Source organism: Moschus berezovskii, chromosome 6 (assembly GCF_049115385.1).
Source record: "Moschus berezovskii isolate FMDL1 chromosome 6, NW_MosBer_1.0, whole genome shotgun sequence".
Lineage (NCBI taxonomy): Eukaryota > Metazoa > Chordata > Mammalia > Artiodactyla > Moschidae > Moschus > Moschus berezovskii.
The window spans coordinates 59,301,846-59,327,330 of NC_142465.1; positions in this window are offsets into that span (position 1 = coordinate 59,301,846).

Genomic DNA, 25,485 nt, shown 5'->3' on the forward strand with positions numbered 1-25,485 from the left:
CTTATTTTAATACAAACAGGAAAAAGGGGGATTTATAATATAGATTCCATGATAGATTAAGGTAAATGTGACTTTTAGGGAAAGGCTGCCATATTTATATACCTATAATTTATATTTTATGAAAAGTTGGAAATCCAAGGTATTTAGGTATAGAGACACAATAGACACAAATATTAGAGAATTTGAAAGCAAAGGGACTAATATTATTTTTTAAGCTAACTAGGATTCTATGGAGTAAATAATATAGACTCAAAGAATGTACATCATACATCATGACCAAGTGGGCTTTATCCCAGGGATGCAAGAATTCTTCAATATTTGCAAATCATTCAATGTGATATACCACATTAACAAATTGAAAGATAAAACACATATGATTATCTCAATAGATGCAGAGAAAGCCTTTGACAAAATTCAACATCCATTTATGATAAAAACCCTCCAGAAAGCAGGCATAGAAGGAACATACCTCAACATAATAAAAGCCATATATGATAAACCCACAGCAAACATTATCCTCAATGCCACAATGGTGAAAAAAATTGAAAGCATTTCCCCTAAAGTCAGGAACAAGACAAGGGTGCCCACTCTCACCACTACTATTCAACAGAGTTTTGGAAGTTTTAGCCACAGCAATCAGACAAGAAAAAGAAATAAAAGGAATCCAGACTGGAAAAGAAGTAAAACTCTCACTGTTTGCAGATGACAGGATCCTCTACATAGAAAACCCTAAAGACACCACCAGAAAATTACTAGAGCTAATCAATGAATATAGTAAAGTTGCAGAATACAAAATTAACACACAGAAATTCCTTGCATTCCTGTACATTAACAATGAGAAAACATAAAGAGAAATTAAGGAAACAATTCCATTCACCATTGCAATGAAAAGAAAAAAATACTTAAGAATAAATCTACCTAAAGAAACAAAAGACCTATGTATAGAAAACTACAAAACACTGATGAAAGAAATCAAAGATGACACAAATAGATTGAGAAATATACCATGTTAAAGAATCAGAAGAATCAATATAGTGAAAATGAGTATACTACCCAAAGCAATCTATAGATTCAATGCAATCCCTATCAAGCTACCAAAGGTATTTTTCACAGAACTAGAACAAATAATTTCACAATTTGCATGGAAATACAGAAAACCTTTAATAGCCAAAGCAATCTTGAGAAAGAAGAATGGAACTAGAGGAATCAACCTTTCCAACCTCAGACTATACTACAAAGCTACAGTCATTAAGACAGTATGGTACTGGCACAAAGACAGAAATATAGATCAGTGGAACAAAATAGAAAGCCCAGAGATAAATCCACGCACCTATGGACACCTTATCTTTGACAAAGGAGGCAAGAATATACAATGGAGAAAAGACAATTTCTTTAAAAAGTGGTGCTGGGAAAACTGGTCAAACACTTGTAAAAGAATGAAACTCGAACACTTTCTAACACCATACACAAAAATAAAAGATCTAAATGTAAGACCAAGAAACTATAAAACTCCTAGAGGAAAACATAGGCAAAACACTCTCTGGCATAAATCACAGCAGGATCCTCTATGACCCACCTCACAGAGTAATGGAAATAAAACCAAAATAAACAAATGGGACCTAATTAAACTTATAAGCTTTTGCACAACTAAGGAAACTACAAGCAAGGTGAAAAGACAGCCTGCAGAATGGGAGAAAATAATAGAAAATGAAGCAACTGACAAAGAATTAATCTCAAAAATATGCAAGCAGCTCATGTACCTGAATTCCAGAAAAATAAATGACCCAATCAAAAAATGGGCCAAAGAACTAAACAGACATTTCTCCAAAGAAGACACACAGATGGCTAACAAACACATGCTCAACATCCCTCATTTTCAGAGAAATGCAAATGAAAACCACAGTGAGGCATCATCTCATACCAGTCAGACTGACTGCTATCAAAAAGTCTACAAACAATAAATGCTGGAGAGGGTGTGGAGAAAAGGGAAACCTCTTACACTGTTGGTGGGAATGCAAACAAGTACAGCCACTATGGAGAACAGTGTGGAGATTCCTTAAAAAGCTGGAAATAGAATTCCCATATGACCAACAATCCCACTGCTGGGCATCCACACCGAGGAAACCAGAACTGAAAGAGACACATGTACTCCAGTGTTCATCGCAGCACTGTTTATAATAGCCAGGACATGGAAGCAACCTAGATGTCCATCAGCAGATGAATGGACAAGAAAGTTGTGGTACACATACACAATATGGAATATTACTCAGCCATTAAAAAGAATGCATTTGAATCAGTTCTAATGAGGTGGATGAAACTGCAGCCTATTATACAGAGTGAAAAGTCAGAAAGAAAAACATCAATATAGTATATTAACGCATGTATATAGCATTTAGAAAGATGGTAATGATGACCCTATATGTGGATAGCAAAAGAGACACAGATGTAAATAACAGACTTTTGGACTTTGTAGGAAAAGGCGAGGGTGGGATGATTTGAGAGAATAGCATTGAAACACATGTATTACCAATATGTGAACTAGATCACCAGTCCAGGTCCGATGCATGAGACAGGGCACTCAGGGCCGGTGCACTGGGACAACCCTGAGGGATGGGATGGGGAGGGAAGAGAAAGGGGGGTTCAGGATGGGGGACACATGTACCTTTTGGCTGATTCATGTCAATGTGTGGCAAAAACCACTACAGTATTGTAAAGTACTTACCTTCCAATTAAAATAAATAAATAATTTTTTTTAAAAAAAAAGAAAAGAAAATTAGGAAGCCTGAAGGTGTGAAAGTGCTCCTGGACATAGCATGGTGGCTGATTACATAGGCTGTAGGGGAACAGATCAATTTTTCTGGCTTGCATCCTGATACTGCCACCTTTTGGCATCAACTCCTATGGTAGTTGTGAAATTTAAATGAACTAATTTACAAATTAGCACACAGTAAGTGTTCAAAATGGGTATGATTGTGTTAGACGATTGTGCAAGTATTTATAAAGACTTTTTTTTTTGGTAAGGACTTTTGCAGTTTGACCAATTCTTAATCTTATTATCATTTTCACTGTGAGGACTTAAATTTCTCAATTGTAAACCTGCCTACTCGGAGAAGGCAGTGGTGACCCACTCCAGTACTCTTGCCTGGAGAATCCCATGGATGGAGGAGCCTGGTAGGCTGCAGTCCATGGGGTCGCAAAGAGCTGGACACGACTGAGCGAATTCACTTTCACTTTTCACTTTCATGCATTGGAGAAGGAAATGGCAACCCACTCCAGTGTTCTTGCCTGGAGAATTCCAGGGACGGGGGAGCCTGGTGGGCTGCCGTTATGGGGTTGCACAGAGTCGGACATGACTGAAGCGACTTAGCAGCAGCAACAGCAGCAGCAAACCTGCCTACTGTGTTGATTTTTCCTTAATCTCACTTGGCCAGCCCAGTTGGAAATACATTACTGTATTTTTCAAGAGGAGAAGGTTGACTTTCAAATATGGCATGTATTATATTTCTCAAGATCATTGGTATTTTATTATATCAAATCTACTACACTCTAGCATCTTAATATAGGGTAAATTGTCTAACTTTTCTGAATAGTCTTATCTTTGAAATGGGAACAGTAGAATATTTATGACAGTTTTTGTGCCGAATAAATATGTAAGTTACAATGCATGACACAGAAGTGCTCAATACATGTGGTTACTATAACTATTACTACCCTTATTGTCCTTAGTCTTCTTAATCACATTCTTATTTACTTCTGATGTGATTGTGATGTCAGTCTTCAATTTGTGGAACTTTAAACAGAATATTCTGCAGTTGTTAATAAAATACTGATAAATGCCAAAAAAAAGAATGTAATACAACAAGCTAAAGAAACAGCCATTTAAACCATAGTGCTGAATTCATATTGATGAAAATCATTGACCATATTTAGACCAGAGTTTTCTTCTCAACTTTGACCACTTTTAATTACTAGAATCCAAGTTATAGATGTTTTTAGTCTTTTTTTTTTAGGTAATTAATTTATTTTTTATTGGAGGCAAATTATTTTACAATATTATATTGGTTGGTTTTGCCATACATTGACATGAATTTGCCCCGGGTTTACATAAGTTCCCCCTCCTGAACCCCCCTCCCACCTCCCTCCTCCCTTTATCCTCCCTCTGGGTCATCCCCGCATGCCAGCCCCGAGCATCCTATAACATGCATTGACCCTGAACTAGTGATTCGTTTCACATATGACAACATACGTGTTTCAATGCCATTCTCCCAAATCATCCCACCCTCACCCTCTCCCATAGAGTCCCAAAGACTGTTCTATACATCTAGAAGAAAGCTTTGGTACATATACATAATAGAGTATTATTCAGCCATTAAAAAGAATACATTTGAATCAGTTCTAATGAGGTGGATGAAACTGGAGCCTATTATACAGAGTGAAGTAAGCCAGAAAGAAAAACACCAATACAGTATACTAACACATATAAATGGAATTTAGAAAGATGCAAATGATAACCCTGTATACGAGACAGCAAAAGAGACACAGATGTTTTTAGTCTTTTAATAATGAGTTTTCCATATTGTAGGATTAGACTATCAAGAAAGTTAATCTTCTTTACAAAGACAACATAAGAGGATATAAAATTGTTCTATATTATTAGATAAAAAGTAAATGAAAAATTTTAAACATATAAAACAGACTCCCAGTTCCCAATGTAAGGATCTTGTAAGCTACCACTCTATCCAAAGAGTAAGTAAAAAACTGAATATACTGAAAAAGCAACAATCCTTCTAGGACCCATAAGAGAGGTGAGAATACAGAGCAAATTGTGAATTCACATGATCAGAAAGACACACAAGTTAATATAGAAAATAACTCACTGGAGCAGAGATTTATGAGCTAAAATGACCACAGGAACCAGTACCAGGGTAGGAAAACCAGATCTGTAATTGACAAATTGATGAAAGCACAGTATGGACAACTCTAGGAGATAAAAACTCTAGGGGGATCCAATCATGAGTGAGTAGTTACAGTTTGGAGAGATTTACATCCAGGAGCTCGACCAATTTTCCACAGTATATTAGACAAAATTCCCTCATGCTTCTGCAGGGAAAGAAAAGGAACCATTTTGAAACATACCAGAGCATTCTGCTCTTTATAAGAAGGACTGACCTCAGAGGAAACTAATTAACCAGAGACTAACCTGCTGGGGGTGATCAGAGCCTTACACACCTGGGAGAGAGGTATTATTCAACTCCAGCCCACTCTAGGCAGCCTCTTTCACTTAGAAGGGGATAAGAAAAATTAAAAACAACTGTGAAGTTCACAGTCCAGTGGCATAGGCTCCCTGAAAGACTGAGACCCCCATGACCCCACCTCACAGCCACATTACTAAAAGCCTATTTACAGCAGTTCCTTTCCCTGGTACATCATGTCTGACTATTAAAAAAATTACAAGACATACCAAAAAACAAAACACACAATTTGAAAATATTGAGCAAGCATCAAAATCAGACATGGTAAGGATGTTGGAATTAACAGACCAGGAATTTAAAACAATTATGATTAATGCGCAAAGGACTCTAGTAGGTAAAATAGACAAAATGCAAGAACAGATGGACAACATAAGCTGAGAAATGGAAATCCTAAGAAAAACCAAAAAGAAATGCTAGAGATTGAAAAAAAAAAAAAAACCCACTGTAACAGAAATAAATAATGCCTTTGTTGGGTTTACTGAAGTGAACTGAAATTAAAGTCATTCAGTTGTGTCCAACTCTTTGCGACCTCATGAAATTCTCCAGGCCAGAATACTGGAGTGAGTAACAGTTCCCTTCTCCAGGGATCCTCCCAACCCAGGGATCGAACCCAGGTCTTCCACATTGCAGGTGGATTCTTTACCAGTTGAGCTATAAGGGTTGGGTTTACTAGTAAACAAGATACAGCTGAGGAAAGACTCAACTTGAATGCACTTCAGTAGAAACCTCCAAAACAGAAAAGCAAGAGAAGAAAGGACCGAAAATCACAGAACTTAGTATCCAACGACTGTGGGGGCAATTTAAAGAGGTGTGACATATATTTAATGAGTATACCAGATGGAGAAAGAAGAGAATAGAAAAAATATTTGAAAAAATAATGGCTGGTAATTTCCCCCAAGTTAAGGTCAGATACCAAACTATAGATCCAGGAATTTCCAAGAACAACAAACAGAATAAATGGGGAAAAAAAAAACAAACCCTACACCTAGGCATATCATTTTCAAATTACAAAAAAAAAAAAATTGAAGATGAAGAAAATTTCTTAAAAGAACCCAGAGGAGGGGGAAAACATCTTACCTATACAGCAACAAAGGTAAGAGTTACATCCAGATTCTTTTCAGAAACCTGCAAAAAAGAAGAGAGTGTAGTCAAATATTTAAAGTGCTGAGAGAAAAAAAACACCAACTAAAATTCTCTACTCAATGAAGTCACTGTGAAAGAGAAATACTTTCTCAGACAAACAAAAATTGAGAAAATGTGTTGCCAGTAGACCTGCCTGCAAAAAATTAAAAGTTCTTTAGAGAGAAGAAATTAATATGTTAGAAACTCAATCTACATAAAGCAAGAGCATCAAAGAAGGATTAAGTGAAAATTAAATCAAAACTTTCATTTTTCTTATTCTTAATTCAACAGATACAATTTTTTCAAAATAATAATAGTAACAATGCATTTGATAATCAATGCTTATGTATATATCACATATATATACACATCTATGCTTATGTATGCTTATATATTAGTGAAATAAATGGCAACAGTGACATAAGGGATAAGAAGGAGGAATTAGGAATATTTTGTTATAAGGTACTCAAACTGTCAGTGAAGTGGTATTGTGGTATTTAAAAGTAGGCTTGTATTCATTGTAAATGTGTATTGTAAACTCTAGAATAACCACTAAAATATTAAAGAATAGAGTATAACTGATGAGCTAAAAAAAGAAAATGGAATCATTTAAAATGCTCAATTAAAACCACAAAGGCAGCAAAAGAGTAGAAGATAAGAATAAAAAGGGCAACAAATAGAACATAGCAACAAATATGGTACATATTCATCCAAATGTAACGATAATCACTTTGAATGTCAGTGGTCTACATGTGCCAGTCAAAAGACAGAGATTGCCAGAATGGATCAAAAGACTCGACCCAACTGTATGTTGTCCACAAGAAACTCACTTTAAATTTTGTTGTTCAGTTGCTAAGTCATGTCCAACTCTTGGCAACCCCATGAACTGTAGCACACCAGCCTTCCCTGTCCTTCACTGTCACACTCATGTCCATTGAGGCGGTTATGCCATCCAACCATCTTATCCTCTACCACCCCCTTCTCCTCTTGCCCTCAATCTTTCCCAGCATAAGGGTCTTTTCCATTGAGTCGGCTCTTCGCATCAAGTGGTCAAAGTATTGGAGCTTCAGCTTCAGCATCAGTCCTTCCAATGAATATTCAGGGTTGGTTTCCTTTAGGATTGAGTGGTTTAATCTCATTGCTGTCCAGGGGACTCTCAAGAGTCTTCTCCAGAACCACAGTTTGAAAGCATCAATTCTAGAACCATAAAAATTAAAAGTAAGTGGCTGGACATACCATGCTGACATTGATCAAAATAAAGCAAGAGTAGCTATATTAATTGTAGACAAGCAGGCTTTGAAGCAAGGAAAATTATCAGGGGTAAAGAGGGCCACACCCAGATTCACCTAGTTTTTTCTCCTGTAACTCTCTATTCTGTTACATCCTTCTACTTGTCTATTATTTTCCTAATAGCACAGAGTCTTGATTACTGTAGGGTTTCCTTGTTACCTCAGTTGGTAAAGAATCTGCCTGCATTGCAGGAGACTCCCATTCGATTCCTGGACCAGGAAGATCCCCTGGAGAAGGGCTAGGCTATCCACTCCAGTATTCTTGAGCTTCCCTTGTGGCTCAGCTGGTAAAGAATCTGCCTGCAATGTCGGATACCTGGGTTTGACCCCTGGATTAGGAGGATCCCCTGGAGAAGGGAAAGGCTACCCACTCTAGTTTTCTGGCCTGGAGAATTCCATGGACTATATAGTCCACGGGGTCACAAAGAGTAGGACACAACTGAGTGACTTTCATTTCACTTGATTACTGTAGCTTTATACTAAGTCTTTAAGATGGATAGCATAGTGTTAATCCTCCAACTTTATATTGCTTCTTCAATGCTGCGTTGGCTATCCTAGGTCTTTTATCTCTCTACATAAACTTCATAATCAAATTGTCAATATAAACAAAATAACTTGCTGGGATTTTGACTGGGATTGCATTCACTCAATAGAGAAACTTTGGAAGAACTGACATCTTAACAATATTGAGTCTTCCTATCTATGAACGTAGAATCTCTCCATTTACTTAGTTCTTTTAAAGTTTTATCAGACATCTGTAGTTTACCTCATACAGATCTTGTATAGATTTCATTAGATTTACACCTAAGTATAAATACTTTCATTTTTGAAGGTAATTTGGCAGTTTCTATAAAACTTACCACACAATCTCTTATGATACAATCCGGCAATCAGGCTCCTTGTTATTTATCCAGAGAAGTTGAAAACTGTGTCCACACAAAATCTGCACACAGATGTCTATAACATCTTGATTCAGAATTGCCAAAACCTGGAAGCAACCAAGATATCTGTCAGTAGGTAAATGAATAAATAAACCTGCACATTCAGATGATGGAATATTATACACTGCTAAGAAAGGAGCTGTGGAGTCATGAAAAGACATAGAGGAAACAAATACTAAGTGTAAGAAGCCAATCTGAAAAAGCTGCATACTGTATGTTTTCAATTATATTACATTTTGGAAAAGGCAAAATATGGGGACAGTAAAAAGAAAGTTGTCTCAAGGGAAGATGAGTGGGATGAATAGATGCAGCACAGAGAAACCTTCAGTTCAGTTCAGTTCAGTCTCTCAGTCGTGTCCGACTCTTTGCGACCCCATGAATCACAGCACGCCAGGCCTCCCTGTCCATCATCAAATCCCGGAGTTCACTCAAACTCATGTCCATCAAGTCGGTGATGCCATCCAGCCATCTCATTCTCTGTCACCCCCGTCTCCTCCCGCCCCCAATCGCTCCTAGCATCAGACTCTTTTCCAGTGAGTCAACTCGTCGCACGGAGAAGGCAATGGCAAGTCACTCCAGTACTCTTGCCTAGAAAATCCCATGGATGGTGGAGCCTGGTAGGCTGCAGTCTGTGGGGTCGCTAAGGGTCAGACGCGACTGACTGACCTCACTTTCACTTTTCACTTTCACACATTGGAGAAGGAAATGGCAACCCACTCCAGTGTTCTTGCCTGGAGAATCCCAGGGACGGGGGAGCCTGGTGGGCTTCCGTCTATGGGGTCACACAGAGTCGGACACGACTGAAGTGACTTAGCAGCAGCAGCAGCAGCAACTTGTCGCATGAGGTGGCCAAAGTATTGGAGTTTCAGCTTTAGCATAAGTCCTTTCAATGAACACCCAGGATTGCTCTCCTTTAGAATGGACTGGTTGGATCTCCTTGCAGTCCAAGGGACTCTCAAGAGTCTTCTCCAGCACCACAGTTCAAAAGCATCAATTCTTTGGCGATCAGTTTTCTTCACAGTCCAACTCTCACATCCATACATGACCATGGGAAAAACCATAGCCTTGACTAGACAGACCTTGGTTGGCAAAGTAATGTCTCTGCTTTTTAATATGCTATCTAGGTTGGTCATAACTTTCCTTCCAAGGATTAAGCGTCTTTTAATTTCCTGGCTGTAATCAGCATCTGCAGTGATTTTGGAGCCCCAAAAAATAAAGTCTGACACTATTTCCACTGTTTCCCCATCCATTTCCCATGAAGTGATGGGACCAGATGCCATGATCTTAGTTTTCTGAATGTTGAGCTTCAAGCCAACCTTTTCACTCTCCTCTTTCACTTTCATCAAGAGGCCTTTGAGTTCCTCTTCACTTTCTGCCATAAGGGTGGTGTCATCTGCATATCTGAGGTTATTGATATTTCTCCCGGCAATCTTGATTCCAGCTGGTGCTTCTTCCAGCCCAGCGTTCCTCATGATGTACATTTGTAAGTGTAGATTCATGAATTGTAACACATGTACCACTCTGGGAAGTGATGTTGATAACAGGGCAGTTATGCCCATATATATGTGCTTAGGAAGGGCAGATTAAACAAGAAATTTTTGTACCTTCCTCATAATTTTTCAGTGAATCTTAAAACTGCTCTAAATTTTTAAAAAATTATATAAAAATAAGGTATAAGAAAACAAGAGGAATCTTTATTCCTAAATATTTAGATGGAAATTCTAGGATAATATCCGTTCGGTATTTATTAATAATAAAAGCATTTAAGCAAATTTATGTAATTATTATTAGGAAAATGAGACATTCTTTGACAATTTTCCTTTCACATTTACTTTGAATCTGCCTTTCATGAGAATCCATTTTTTGTTAATATTTTTTTCCTATCCCACATCCAGTAGGTGGCACTCTTTCTTTTGCACTAAGAAGTAAGAGTGGATGAATGAATGAGAGCAAACTCCAGCACCCTAAAATGCATTTTCAGCTAAATGGTAAAATGAATCTGAGTTTGCAAACCCAGCAGATATTTTAAACTTAAAGCTAAAGCAACCTTTGTTGTTGACAATAATCTAGGTCATTGGGACACCTGGGGACATGGAATAACTGGGTTGTCTGATCTGTCAGGAAATTATTGCAGGACTCTGTGGTGTTCCAATGCTTCAGGCCATAGGACAAATTTGTAGCTGATCTGGGAGTAAGTTCAAGAATCAAGATGACACCAAAGTATATATTTTTTCATCAAATTTCTATTGAAGTTATAAGAAAATGTGATATAAGCTTTTCATCTCTTTTTTCATTTTTAATGTCATAGAGATTTGATAATAAGAACAATGATAAATATATAATATAAAGAAATAAAAAGCAACAAAGATTAACTGCCACATATTGCCTCTTGAAGTGTTTAAAGCACATTTATCTCATACTGAGTGATGATATTCAATTTTTCAAAGAATTAGCAAGTAACTTTAACAGTACTTTAAATACTTGCATTTTGTTCTATTCTTCCAATCTGAAAGAAGTCAACATTCCACTCTTCTCCTTTCTCAGTATTTTCTTTGTTTATACCTACTTTAGCCTTGGTTGGGTTTCAGTTTATCCTTTGGAAAAAGAGATGTATATTTATTTCTACCTTTGTAAGGGTTATGCTTTCTTTTTTCCTTAACACCCCAGCTTTCATATTTGTTTCATTGTGTCTATCTCATTCCTAAAACATTCTTTCTGGAATAAGATAAGGTAAAAATCAATAAATCAACCATTGGGGATAGACGGCCTACCAGACTTTAATTCCCAACACATTGATCACACAAATCCTTCTCTTCGTGTACTTAGTTTTTTATTATCATTCACTAGACCATGACTGTGAGTGCCCCCAGGCAAGAGACATGTTTTATTCATCTTTATTCTTTCTGCAAGGCCTAGCACAAGACTAACACATGGTAGGAATTCATGCAACATTTATTTAATGGTTGAGCAAAACAATAAATTAATTAAATCAAATTAATTCATTTTTCAAGTTTATGCCATACATAACATATTCTCATAACATATAGAATTTATTTGCATACATCAGTGATGACATTCTAGTAATTGTTTTATTAACTCTCAAATTTTCCAGTATAACAAGACCTTATGTTCTTAAATTTTTTATAGCCCAACCCTACAACATTTAAAAAAATCCAAATATATGTATGTTTCCTATTAAATTTATCATACCTCATGTTCTCTTTCTTCATATACCGGCCCCAAGGGGTTGCCAAAAGAAGAAAGCAGACAAAGTAAACAGGAATCTAGTCTATTGTATAAATAAATAGCCATACTCTGTAGGACATTTCATGATTCCAGACCAAGTTCCCAAATTATGCAGTAAGTTAGAAGTTCAAAAAATATTTTATTAATACAAAACTGAATTTTTAAAGCTGCTTTCTAAATGGTCATAGAAAATTGAGATTATTACGAGTTTGAGAACCAACTACCTTTCTGATTGTTATTGCATTTCTAAGTTTTCACTGATAAATAGAATTAATCCATCTGTTTTAACCTTAAAATTGCCTTTCTGTAAGTTTAAGTGAAGTCACTCAGTTGTGTCAACTCTCTGCTACCCCATGGACTGTAGTCTGCCAAGCTCTTCCATCCATGAGATTTTCCAGGCAAGATACTGGGGTGGGTTGCCATCTCCTTCTCCAGGGGATCTTCCCGACCCAGGGATAGAACTTGGATCTCTCACATTGCAGGCAGACTTTTGACTGTCACTGTTGCCACCTATATTCACATGGTAATTGAGTAGCTCAGACAGAGTAAATATACCAATTATGAAAGTATGGCTTCATTTTCTAATATTCATAAGTTTTCACAAATATTCTGTTATTATAAAGTGCAGCGCATTGAAAATCTAATTTACAGTGTGGTTTGCATTTTAGGGTTTTAATTATAATAGGTAGAAATAGACTTCAATCTTTATTTAAGCCAGTGTGACCCAAACTGAGGCAAAAGATAGCAGAAACAATTCCAACTATTACGATATTGCCATATAGATCAGATTTTAAAACTCAACCTATTGAGCTATTTCAAGTACAAAGGTGTGTTTGTAGAAAACTGTAACACAAAGTGTTACTTTTTGGTAGTTAAGGCAAGTCTCAATACTATCACAAACACTTTCTCGGGGACTTTCCTCCATACTCAACCCTCACAGCTAGTTTACATGCAGCCCCCAGCAACCTCTCTGGTCACTTTTCCAGACACGATGATATCTTCAACAATCTCCTTATCAATATCATAACAATAGTTATATATTTTGCAGTAACTGTATTCATTACTTAGAGTACAATTAAAGGGGGTAATTGGGAGATTTTATTACTTATGTTTTACTTTGATTAAATATTTGGAGATCGGCTGAGCAATAATTTAAATAATAGAAAAGATCTGAAACTATGCCAGTCAAACTTGTGTACTGTTCCTATTGTTTATTCTGATTGTTTTTGCTCATGGAGAATTCCCACTTCCAGCATAAGAATAAAGATGATGTTAAGAAATATTAGTTCAATATCTTTTGCCCGGTTTTATAGAAAATATTGGCTGGAAATATATATTTTTTTACCCACTTCTGCATAAATGATCTGAAAAGAAAATGTTTTCATATTAAGGAAAATAAATTTAATAGAGTGTTGCTTAAGAGATGAGACTTAAATAATTTATCTTTATTCTTTCTATAATCCAACTAATATAAAAGTAAATGTATTTTTAAAAGAGTATAAATCCAGGACAAGGAAAATGAGATAAGATATAACAGTAGAATGTGATAACATTTGTCAGCAATCTTTTGTCAATGAGAAAGTGATGCTTTAGTGGGATGGAGGAAACTAAGAAAATTAAGACCATGACAGGCAGACCTCATTTTATTAGGCTTCACTTTATCACACTTGGCAGATATTGTGGGTGTTCTTTCAACTGAATGTTTGTGGCAACCCCACCTTGATAAAATCTATTGACACCATTTTTCCAACAGCACACTAGCTTAGAACTCAAGGGTTTCTTTGCATATACCACCTGACCCAAAAGAAAAGATCTCCAGACTTTGATATTTGGGGTCTCCGGGTCAGGTTCTTATCCCAGAAACCGTAATGTAAAGCCCAACAGGAGTCTATAAGCCAACAGAGCTCATTCTACATTTCTTAGAGTTTCATTCTCAGAAATTACTGGACAATGAAGCATCTCCAGACAAGCTTTAAAAAGTATCCTACATGAGCAAGCTGCTGCTGCTGCTGCTACTAAGTCGCTTCAGTTGTGTCCGACTCTGTGCGACCCCATAGACGACAGCCCATAAGGATCCATCATCCCTTGGATTCTCCAGGCAAGAACATTGGAGTGGGCTGCCATTTCCTTCTCCAATGCATGAAAGTGAAAAGTGAAAGTGAAGTCGCTCAGTCGTGTCCAACTCTTCACGACCCCATGGACTACAGCCTACCAGGCTCCTCCGTCCACGGGATTTTCCAGGCAAGAGTACTGGAGTGGGTTGCCATTGCCTTCTCCGCATGAGCAAGCAGACCAACACAAACAGATGAAAATGAAACTTAGAAGTAATGAACTCACAAAAAAGGCAGGGGGTAGACAAAAGATATTTTCAAAAATATATCTTCAAGGCTAATCAAGATAACTTATTTATGTGAATATTATCTATAGGGATCAGATGATTACACTATGTTATCACTGTTGGATAAGAGAAAATTTTACAACTATAAAGTAAGAACAGGATTCTTTTTTTAAAAAGTAATGATTAGAGTATAAGAAATAATTATTACTGTTAAAATGCTGATGCATTTTAAACATCAAAATTGTTAAGAAAAACATCTAGAAAGTAGAACAAGGGACAAGAAATATTTAAATGTTCATATTTTAAGGAACAAGGTTCAAATGTGGCTGATAGAAGTTCTTGGAAAGAGATAAAGAAAGAGAAAATGTAAGGAAAATATTAAAAAAGAAATAATAAAATAAAATTTCTCAGAACTTAATGGCTGTGTTAAGAAACACAGCCTTTGTCCTGCAAAATAGTGGTGAAAAAGTGAACCGTTTTTCAAGGGACATCATCATGAAATTTCAAAAGTAGATAAATGAAAAGATCTTACGTGCTTTCAGAGAGTTAAAAGAAATAAGGGTCAAGGGTGTCAGGCAAGTGGTGTCAGGAATCAGAAAGGTATGGGACTTCACAGTATAAACACTGATGATTAGGAGACAATGGTATAATGATTTTTAAAATCTGAAGACTTATTTCTAAGTTCCAAGTGCATGCCCTGGCACAATTCAATCACAAATGAGGGTAGGAAAAAAGATTTCAAACATGCAAGGAATCAAAACTGTAGTTTTCAATATCTGCTTTTCAGGAAGCTCAGGGAGAATGTTTGCTCCAACAAAACAAGGGATCAATCCAGGAAGGAAGAAAGCATGAGCTCCAAAAAAATTGGGTGGGACATTCAAAGAGGAGAAACGCCAAGAGAATGTACTAAAACCTAAGGGCATGCTACTGAAGACCAGTGCCAAGAAGCCCAGTGCTATAACAGGCTGCAGAGCCATCAGTTCATACTGGCTGAAGATGAAATTAACCTGGTGCTGTGCCCAGTGCATAGTGATGATGTGATCAGTCAGGATGCAAATGACCAACCAGGGCTTCTAGAAGGTACAATTCCTGTGATGCAGACAGTATGCTGCTGCTGCTGCTGAGTCACTTCAGTCGTGTCCGACTCTGTGTGACCCCACAGACGGAAGCCCACCAGGCTCCCCCATCCCTGGGATTCTCCAGGCAAGAACACTGGAGTGGGTTGCCATTTCCTTCTCCAGTGTGTGAAAGTGAAAAGTGAAAGTGAAGTCGCTCAGTCGTGTCCGACCCTTAGCGACCCCACGGACTGCAGCCTACCAGGCTCCTCCATCCATGGGATTTTCTAGGCAAGAGTACTGGAGTGGCTTGCCATTGCCTTCTCCGGCAGACAGTATAGGTGGGATCAAAACAGATCCTGGCACTGACATCATAGTGATCTCTCTGTTTAAGCACTATGTAAAATGTTCTCTGTCATTTGGATGTTTGGGAGTGGCATATATTCTAAAGCACTGAGTATCAAGTTATGCAATCTATATTATAAACGTTGTGACTAGATAAAAGTAAAAAATTTTTAGAAAAGGGAATTCCCTAGTGGTCCAGTAGTTAGGGCTCCCTGCTGCCACTGCAAGGAGCATAGTGTTGATCTCTAGTTGGGGAACTAAGATCCTGCATGCCATTCAAATAATAAGTTAAAAAATACAATAAATAAATGAGTATGGTATCTCACTTAACATAACAAACAACCTTGTGAAATACACACCATAAAAAAAAAAGAAATAGAAAAAAATGGATTTAACATTATTCTGAAAATATTAATACAAATTAGGTTAATTCCATCATACTTCAGGTACATAATTGCTTTTTCCGTTGAACTTCAGCTTTAAAATCCCATAAACCACATGTAAGTTCTGTTGACTTAAGAAATAATATATATATAATCATAACTTCCTTTCAGTTTCTAATATACTAAGTGTTGGTTATTGTGTTTAAAATACAATAAAGAAAAATATTCTTCTTTTTTTTAAACAACTTTAAACACCATTAGCTCCATTTTCTGGGTTTTTATATGTGATACGATATGAGTAAAATAGAATAATTTCTAAATAATTATTGAATAATTGAATAAGCACGATAATTTAATTTTCAGGAAATGATTCATTGTCAATTTATCTAAACTTAGGTCTCCTTGTTCTTTCTATCCTCTTTCAAATACTTTCTGCTTATGAGTATCAAGCTAGTGTTATAAAAAAAGATCTATTTTACACCACTTAATTTTAATTTCAACTTTATTTTCATTTTTTACTTTTATTGTTAGTAGTTTGGAAGGAAATATCAGGTGTGAGATATTCATATAAGCTATTGGCCAAAATGAAGCTTTGGATTATCTATGAATTCAGTCATCCATCCTTTCTCTCTCTGCAGTCTTTTCCCTTGTTTTTCATCCTCATGGCTCTCAAATTGGGAATTTACTACAGCAGGTATTGATGTTCATACAGCATCTTCCATCCTTATAAGAGTATGAGGATATGTTTTCTCTTTATAGAGATGAATTGAATTCATCTTTTTGAATTATCAAGCAAAGGCTATTCCAAAACCATAGGCTCTTTGCAGACTTCTTACAATAACCCTTATTATTCATAGAATCACAAGCCTCAAAAACCAGGAGAACTCACATTGACCCTGTTATTACCGCTAGATAGAAACAGTGGTCTTTTGCACTGTAGTACTCCCACCAAAGAAAGCATCATAAAACAAAGAAATATAAACAGTTTGCCTAGCAGATTTAGCCTGAGTGTGCAAAAGGAGGGAAGATTCTAATTTCCTGTGGGTAGAAGTATACATTGGTCTCAGGAAATTTGGTAACATACATAATACTCAAAATATATACATAACATTTATATTATACTGCTGCTTATAAAAGCAAAAAATGGAAGCAAAATGTTTATTTATACAGTTATAAGTAAACTATAATACATATAAGCAATGGAATAATATGTTATAATTAAAATTAAAAGGAAGATCTATATTCACTCTTGTGAAAGGACATTCATAATATATTGATAAATAAAGACGTCAAGGAAGATGGGATTTTATTCTGAAAGTATATATACCAAAATCTTAGCATTGATACACTGGGTATTGATAGTTCATGTAATTTTAATTTTATCTAATTTTTAAAAAAATTATGCCTAAAAATATCATTTTTTCATTTTAATAATTTAAAAAGAAAAATTATAAGCTATAAAAATGAAATTTTTAGTGAAATTTCAAGTTCTCATGAAGTTCTGATAATTGTGATATTTCTCATAAAGCCATGCTAATAAGAAAGATAAATCATATGCTTTTTAAAAATTGCTAAAGATTTTACAACCATTTTAACAAATAATTCTGATATATTTATTTATCAGCAAAGGCAAAAATCCCATTGATATGATCTTGTCCTTTGTTATTGAAAAGCTTACAGGTGCAGTGATTAAACACAGGAGCATAGAGAGAATTCCCTGAATTATTTTTTTTCATCCTACTTCTTAAAGACAACAAACCTCTAATTCCCACCATTTAGAGTATACTACATTTATTGCTTTGTTTTACTAGCTGACTTCTCTTTTTATTTATAGGTATAGACATGAACAGGTTTATAATAACCTTAAATTGAGCTTCTTAAAATCTGAATCCTATTTAGCTGCAATATCATGCTATTTAAATGACTTTGAAGCTTTCATTGTATAAATACCAAAAAAAAAATGGATTACAGTTATTCTTGGATATTTGAAGAGCTGCCAGAAACTAAAGGAAGCCAGCTTGGTCTGGACTGTTTTGAGACCAGTGACATTTGGTCTTCTGTTTGTTTGTAGGTTAAGTTGAGAATATAATGAAACCAATGGACCCTCTTCCCAGAAAAGTGTTCTTAGGCATATTTAAAAATTATTTTTATATACAATATCAAGTGTTCACAGAGTACCCTGAAGTACATATTTTTAATGGATAGATTAGAATTAGTGGGTGAAATGAGAAGAGAAGCTGAATTCATTTCTTTATTAGAAGAAGTTTCTAACAAAGTAGAAGTTTCCAACAATGTGCATTGCTTCATTAGTTGGACTGTGAAGAAAGCTGATCGCAGAAGAATTGATGCTCTTGAACTGTGGTGCTGGAGAAGACTCTTGAGAGTCCCTTGGATTGCAAGGAGATCCAACCAGTCCATTCTAAAGGAGATCAATCCTGGGTGTTCATTGGAAGGACTGATACTAAAGCTGAAACTCCAATACTTTGGCCACCTCATGCGACGAGTTGACTCACTGGAAAAGAGTCTGATGCTAGGAGGGATTGGGGGTGGGAGGAGACGGGGATGACAGAGAATGAGATGGTTGGATGGCATCAGCAACTCGATGGACATGAGTCTGAGTGAACTCCGGGAGTTGGTGATAGACAGGGAGGCCTGGCGTGCTGTGATTCATGGGGTCGCAAAGAGTCGGACACGACTGAGCGACTGAACTGAACTGAACTGAAGGAAACTCTTCTTTCACTTTCATCAAGAGGCTTTTTAGTTCCTCTTCACTTTCTGCCATAAGGGTGGTGTCATCTGCATATCTGAGGTTATTGATATTTCTCCCAGCAATCTTGATTCCAGCTTCTCCAGCCCAGCGTTCCTCATGATGTACTCTGCATATAAGTTAGATAAGCAGGGTGACAATATACAGCCTTGACTACTCCTTTTCCTATTTGGAACCAGTCTGTTGTTCCATGTCCAGTTCTAATTGTTGCTTCCTGACCTGCATACAGGTTTCTCAAGAGGCAGGTCAGGTGGTCTGGTATTCCCATCTCTTTCAGAATTTTCCACAGTTTGTTGTGATCCACACAGTCAAAGGCTTTGGCATAGTCAATAAAGCAGAAATAGATGATTTTCTGGAACTCTCTTGCCTTCTCCATGATCCAGTGGATGTTTGCAATTTGATTTCTGGTTCCTCTGCCTTTTCTGAAACCTGCTTGAACATCTGACAGAGTGTGGTCCACTGGAGAAGGAAATGGCAAACCACTTCAGTATTCTTGCCTTGAGAACCCCATGAACAGTATCAAAAGGCAAAATGATAGGATACTGAATGAGAAATTCCCCAGGTCAGTAGGTGCCCAGTATGCTACTGGAGATCAGTGGAGAAATAACTCCAGAAAGAATGAAGGGATGGAGCCAAAGCAAAACAAATACCCAGTTGTGAATGTGACTGGTGATAGAAGCAAGGTACGATGCTGTAAAGAACAATATTGCATAGGAACCTGGAATGGTAGGTCCATGAATCAAGGCAAATTGGAAGTGGTCAAACAGGAGATGGCAAGAGTGAACGTACACATTCTAAGAATCAGTGAACTAAAATGACTAGAATGGGTGAATTTAACTCGGATGACCATTATATCTACTACTGTGGGCAGGAATCCCTTAGAAGAAATGGAGTAGCCATCATGGTCAACAAAAGAGTTGGAAATGCAGTACTTTTCATCCCTGCTGCTGCTGCTGCTAAGTCACTTCAGTCGTGTCCGATTCTGTGTGACCCCATAGATGGAAGCCCACCAGGCTCCCCCTTCCCTGGGATTCTCCAGGCAAGAATACTGGAGTGGGTTGCCATTTCATCCCTACAACCTCCTAAATTGTAAGCTTAGAAAACAAAGAGGTATACACTTCACAGCTCTGAAGAAATAGATGAAGATGCAATCAACAGACAAAAAATTCAGGTATTTTCGAAGATGACAAAAGGGAAAAGGATGAGGAATGGCAGGAAACTATAGACTGGGATGAGTGGAAAGAACTCTGTAGGCAACAGGATTAAGAGATCGGAGAAGGCAATGGCACCCCACTCCAGTACTCTTGCCTAGAAAATCCCATGGATGGAGGAGCCTGGTAGGCTGCAGTCCATGGGGTCGCTAAGGGTTGGACACAACTGAGGGACTTCACTTTCACTTTTCACTTTCACACATGGGAGAAGGAAATGGCAACCCACTCCAGTGTTCTTGCCTGGAGAATCCCAGGGACGGGGGAGCCTGGTGGGCTTCCATCTATGGGGTCACACAGAGTCGGACACGACTGAAGTGACTTAGCAGCAGCAGCAGCAGCAGCAGGAGACTCTTAAGTGATGTTGACCCAGAGACCCTGAGGTTAGCAGACAGTAGAAGTCTCTCACCACCACTTGTAGTACCCCTGTTACCAGACTCAGCAATGGACAGAAAGCACATTTCATCTCTCTAAAAAAATGGCATCAAATATCTCTGAGTCATAAGCACAACTTTTTAAATGTAAAACTATAGAGTAAAACTCTCCTTTTTCTGGCATTTAGAGACTTTTTCTACTTTAATGGTTACTCACATCCACTCCTGTAATATGAAGTCTGCTGAACTTTTTATACACACAAACCTTCCTATTTTTCCCCCTTCTTAAATGTGAGCTTAAAACCAGTCTTCAACACAGATCGGAAGATATCTACAACGTGACAGAGGAAAATCAGTAGAAACACATAATTTGTATACCATGATGATGAGAATTTGTTTAAAATCAAATATTTTTTTCAGAGAGACAAAATAAGTTATAATACACTGAAAACAAGATTCATATGTTGTGAAAAAAAATCCATGAACAAAAAATAGCTTCTAGAAATTAAAAAAAGTTAGAAGAATTTCATTAATTGAAAGATAAAGTATATTTTTAAAAATCTAGAATATATAGAAAGGTAGACAAGAGATAAAATGCAAAAGATCCTAGTTAGAATCTATAACATCTACGTAAAGGAACAGAAAGGTAAAAACTGTAAAGTGCAAGGCAAGCTTAACAATTATTTTTTAATTAAAAAAAAAAAGTTCATAGCTAAAGTTCCCAGTGCTCAGGAATTATGCTAGACATTGGTAAGTACCTGAATAAGGTTGTTTACTTTGTAAAGTAAAAACACAAATGCAGTTGTGATCAACTCTATTCTGGAGTTTTTAGAAGTCACCAAATAACACACATGAAGAGTACTAGGTCTAATATGTCTGAGAATTCAGTATTAGAGGAAGTAAAATTGAGTAGAGAGAGCAGCACATGCAACGTTCTGGTGTGAACAAATGAAAACTCCCTGCTGCTCTATGGCGATCATTAAAATATGTAATAAACAACAGCTCATCAGAACACAGGAGAAGGAAATGGCAACCCACTCCAATATTCTTGCCTGGAAAATCCCATAGACAGAGGAGCCTGGTGGGCTACACACTTAAAGTCTTTCAGTCGTGCCCGACTCTTTGCAACCCCATGGCCTATAAAGTCCATGCATTCTCCAGGCCAGAATACTGAATTCCAGGCCAGAATTCCTTCTCCAGGGAATCTTTACAACCCAGGCATTGAACACAAAACTCCTGAATTGCAGGCAGATTCTTTACCAGTTGAGCCACAAGGGAAGCCCAATGAGAGTGGTAAATTTTGAGTGATAGAATAAACAGAAAAAAATTAGTCTATTCTTTGAAACAAAACTCAACCCTATCGGAATCTTCAAATTTGATTACTGTAGGCTACAAAGGAGCGAGAATGTTATTTCCAGCTCTCTCACCTGAGAGCTGGGAATATATGTTATGTTCAATTGACTTTGAAGGGATTAATTAACTGAGAAATTATGAAGTTTATGTTTCAACTAAGTTTGCTTCAGTCGTGTCCGACTCTGTGTGACCCCATAGACGGCAGCCCATCAGGCTCTCCCGTCCCTGGGATTCTCCAGGCAAGAACACTGGAGTGGGTTGCCATTTCCTTCTCCAATGTGTGAAAGTGAAAAGGGAAAGTGAAGTCGCTCAGTCATGTCTGACTCGTAGCGACCGCATGGACTGCAGCCTACCAGGCTCCTCCGTCCATGGGATTTTCCAGGCAAGAGTACTGGAGTGGCTTGCCGTTGCCTTCTCCGTCAACTAAGTTTAAAGGGTAGTAAATTCACAATAGGCAATTTGGTTTTCATATTTTATGTCACAAATATTTTTTTTCTTCAAAAGTGAGGATGTTTTCAAAAGTTAAAAATCGCAGAGATTTTTAAGATTTATTGCTTATCTCTGCTTCCGTTGATAGAATCTCAGTCATAGCAAATGCAATTCATTCCAGTTCAGGAAATTTCATTTTCAAAAAGTGACTTATTAGACGTTTTCAGTTAAAGAAGGGATAAATTGAGTTATGGGTTCAAAAGTAACCATAAATTTCACATTCCTTATAAAACACATTCATTTAACTTAATGACCCCATTGATATATCCATAAAAGAAATGTGAGGCACACTCAGGGTGAGTTCTTACATCTTAAATTATAATTATTATTAAATCAGGCTTTTGGTTGAAATTTGTGAAATTATCCATTATTTGGGAAGAAAATAATTGGTCCTTAATGCAGTGTTTTCCAGTGTCTTCATCACGATCTTCTATACAAACCACTAGAGGGCAAGACAGTCTAACATATTAGAGCAGATCTAATTTCATCCAATAGAGGGCAGTCATGCATACACCAGACAAAGAAATCAGTATATTACATTATATTTCAGTTATTATCATCTGCCATTTCCTTTCAGAATTATAAGAGGAAAGAAGATAGAAAGAAAGAAAGAGGGAAGAACACAACCTTCCCAATAAACATTCCATTGGCCCACACTGTTAAGCAAGTAAGTTTAATAAACAATTCACTTTTTCTTAGATTTAAATAGTTTAACTTTGAAGTGAAAAAAACCACCAGTTAGAAGATAAATCATAAAAACAGGAAATGAGAAAACACACAAAAACCATTTCCAAACAAAGGCATCAAGCATTAACAGCTTTATTTTTGTGTGAAAAACACAATATCAAGTTACCTAGAGGCCAAGTCAATGGCGAGCCACTCCAGTACTATTGCCTAGAAAATCCCATGGATGGAGGAGCCTGGTAGGCTGTAGTCCATGGGGTCGCTAGGGGTCGGACACGGCTGAGCGACTTCACTTTCACTTTTCACTTTCACACATTGGAGAAGGAAATGGCAACCCACTCCAGTGTTCTTGCCTGGAGAATCCCGGGGACGGGGGAGCCTGGTGGGCTTCCGTCTATGGGGTCACACAGAGTCGGACACGACTGAAGTGACTTAGCAGCAGCAGCAGAGGCCAAGTAGTGAATTAGCAACCTAAGTAATCCTTTATCAAGCAAAAACTGAAGAAAGACTATAAGTGAGGTGACAGACAGGATTAGCCATTTCTCACAAAACATCTTGAAGAAGAAACTTAGGTTAATGGGAAAGGACAACAATCAGGAAGCCTGGGTCTCATCCTTGACTCCTTTCCATTGGCTGTATGACAACTGGTAAGTTGGCCAATCCACATAGCAGTTCAGTTGACTCATATGCAAAGTTATGGAAGTTGTAACATAAATGACTTCTAAATCTGATTGGTCATCAGAAGCCTTGCTTTGCTAGTCTCTGGTGCTCCTGCTCAGTCGCTTCAGTTGTGTCTGACTCTGACCCCACGGACTGTAGCCCACCAGGCTTCTCTGTCCATGGGATTTTCTCAGCAAGCATACTGGAGTGGGTTGCCATGCCCTCCTCCAGAGGATCTTACTGACCCAGAGATAGAGTCTCCTGTGTCTCCTGCAATGTAGGCGGATTCTTTACTGCTAAGCCACTGGGGAACCTACTAAATTAGAACTGGATATCCAGAAATGAAGTTCAACAGCATATATACATATACATATATGTATACCTTAAATACTAATATGTATACACTGTATTTGCATTTATATTATATATGCAAAATATACATGTGTGTGCAATTCTAGGCAATTCTGATGATTTGTCATTATATGCGTTGGGTTTAATGATGACTAAGTTTCCTTTTTCACTTTTAAATTCCATGAATTTTCCTTATTTGTACATCACTAAGTTGGTAAGAGATGGGGAGACAGTGGAAACAGTGTCAGACTTTATTTTGGGGGGCTCCAAAATCACTGCAGATGCTAATTGCAGCCAGGAAATTAAAAGACGCTTACTCCTTGGAAGGAAAGTTATGACCAACCTAGATAGCATATTAAAAAGCAGAGACTACTTTGCCAACCAAGGTCCATCTAGTCAAGGCTATGGTTTTTCCAGTGGTCATGTATGGATGTGAGAGTTGGACTGTGAAGAAAGCTGAGCGCCAAAGAATTGATGCTTTTGAACTGTGGTGCTGGAGAAGACTCTTGAGAGTCCCCTGGACTGCAAGGAGATTCAGCCAGTCCATGCTAAAGGAGATCAATCCTGGGTGTTCATTGGAAGGACTGATGCTAAAGCTGAAACTCCAATACTTCGGCCACCTCATGCGACGAGTTGACTCACTGGAAAAGAGTCTGATGCTAGGAGGGATTGGGGGTGGGAGGAGACGGGGATGACAGAGAATGAGATGGCTGGATGACATCACCGACTCAGTGGACATGAGTTTGAGTGAACTCTGGGAGTTGGTGATGGACAGGGAGGCCTGGTGTGCTGTGATTCATGGGGTCGCAAAGAGTCGGACACGACTGAGTGACTGAACTGAACTGAAGTTGGTATTTTAAGATATAAGATATTTTTCTGGCCAATACAAAAAAAAAAAAAGAAGAAGAACAGAAACTCCATCACATTAAAAAAAAAAAAATTGAACTCAGAAAAAAATCAATTTGGAGGCAGTTTCCAAGAGTCCATTGATACCTCAGTATTTTTTTTTACTTTTCCTCAGAACTTTTTAACTGAGTATTTGTCATTAGTGCTTTTGATATCATGTGGCAGCACTTGGTTATGAGCATAATGATGTTGATTTATTGTTGTTGGTGATGTTATGGCTAGAATCTGTAATGGTTAATTGCCACAGGAATGCCATTGGTATATATGTTCTGACTGTGGGGAATGTGGAGAAATTATGAGTTATGAATGTCATCATCTTATGAATTATGATGTCATTAGTATAACTGATGGGCTTCCCTCTTAGTTCAGTTGGCAAAGAATAGGAGACCTGGTTTCGATCCCTGGGTTGGGAAGATCCCCTGGAGAAGGAAATGGCAACCCACTCCAGTATTCTTGCCTGGAGAATCCCATGGACAGAGGAGCCTGGCAGGCTACAGTCCATGTGGTTGCAAGAGTTGGACACGACTTAGAAACTAAACCACCACAGGATAACTGAAATTCTACTTTAAGATAAGGCAAGAGAAACCAGACTGAACCTAATAGCAGCAATATTTAAAGAAAGAGAAATGGATTCTAGAAGTGATTCGTAAATTATGTTCTATGTAAAGCTTATCTTTTACAATCTCATTCCAAGTAGGGGGATTCACAAGTTTAACTTGAGA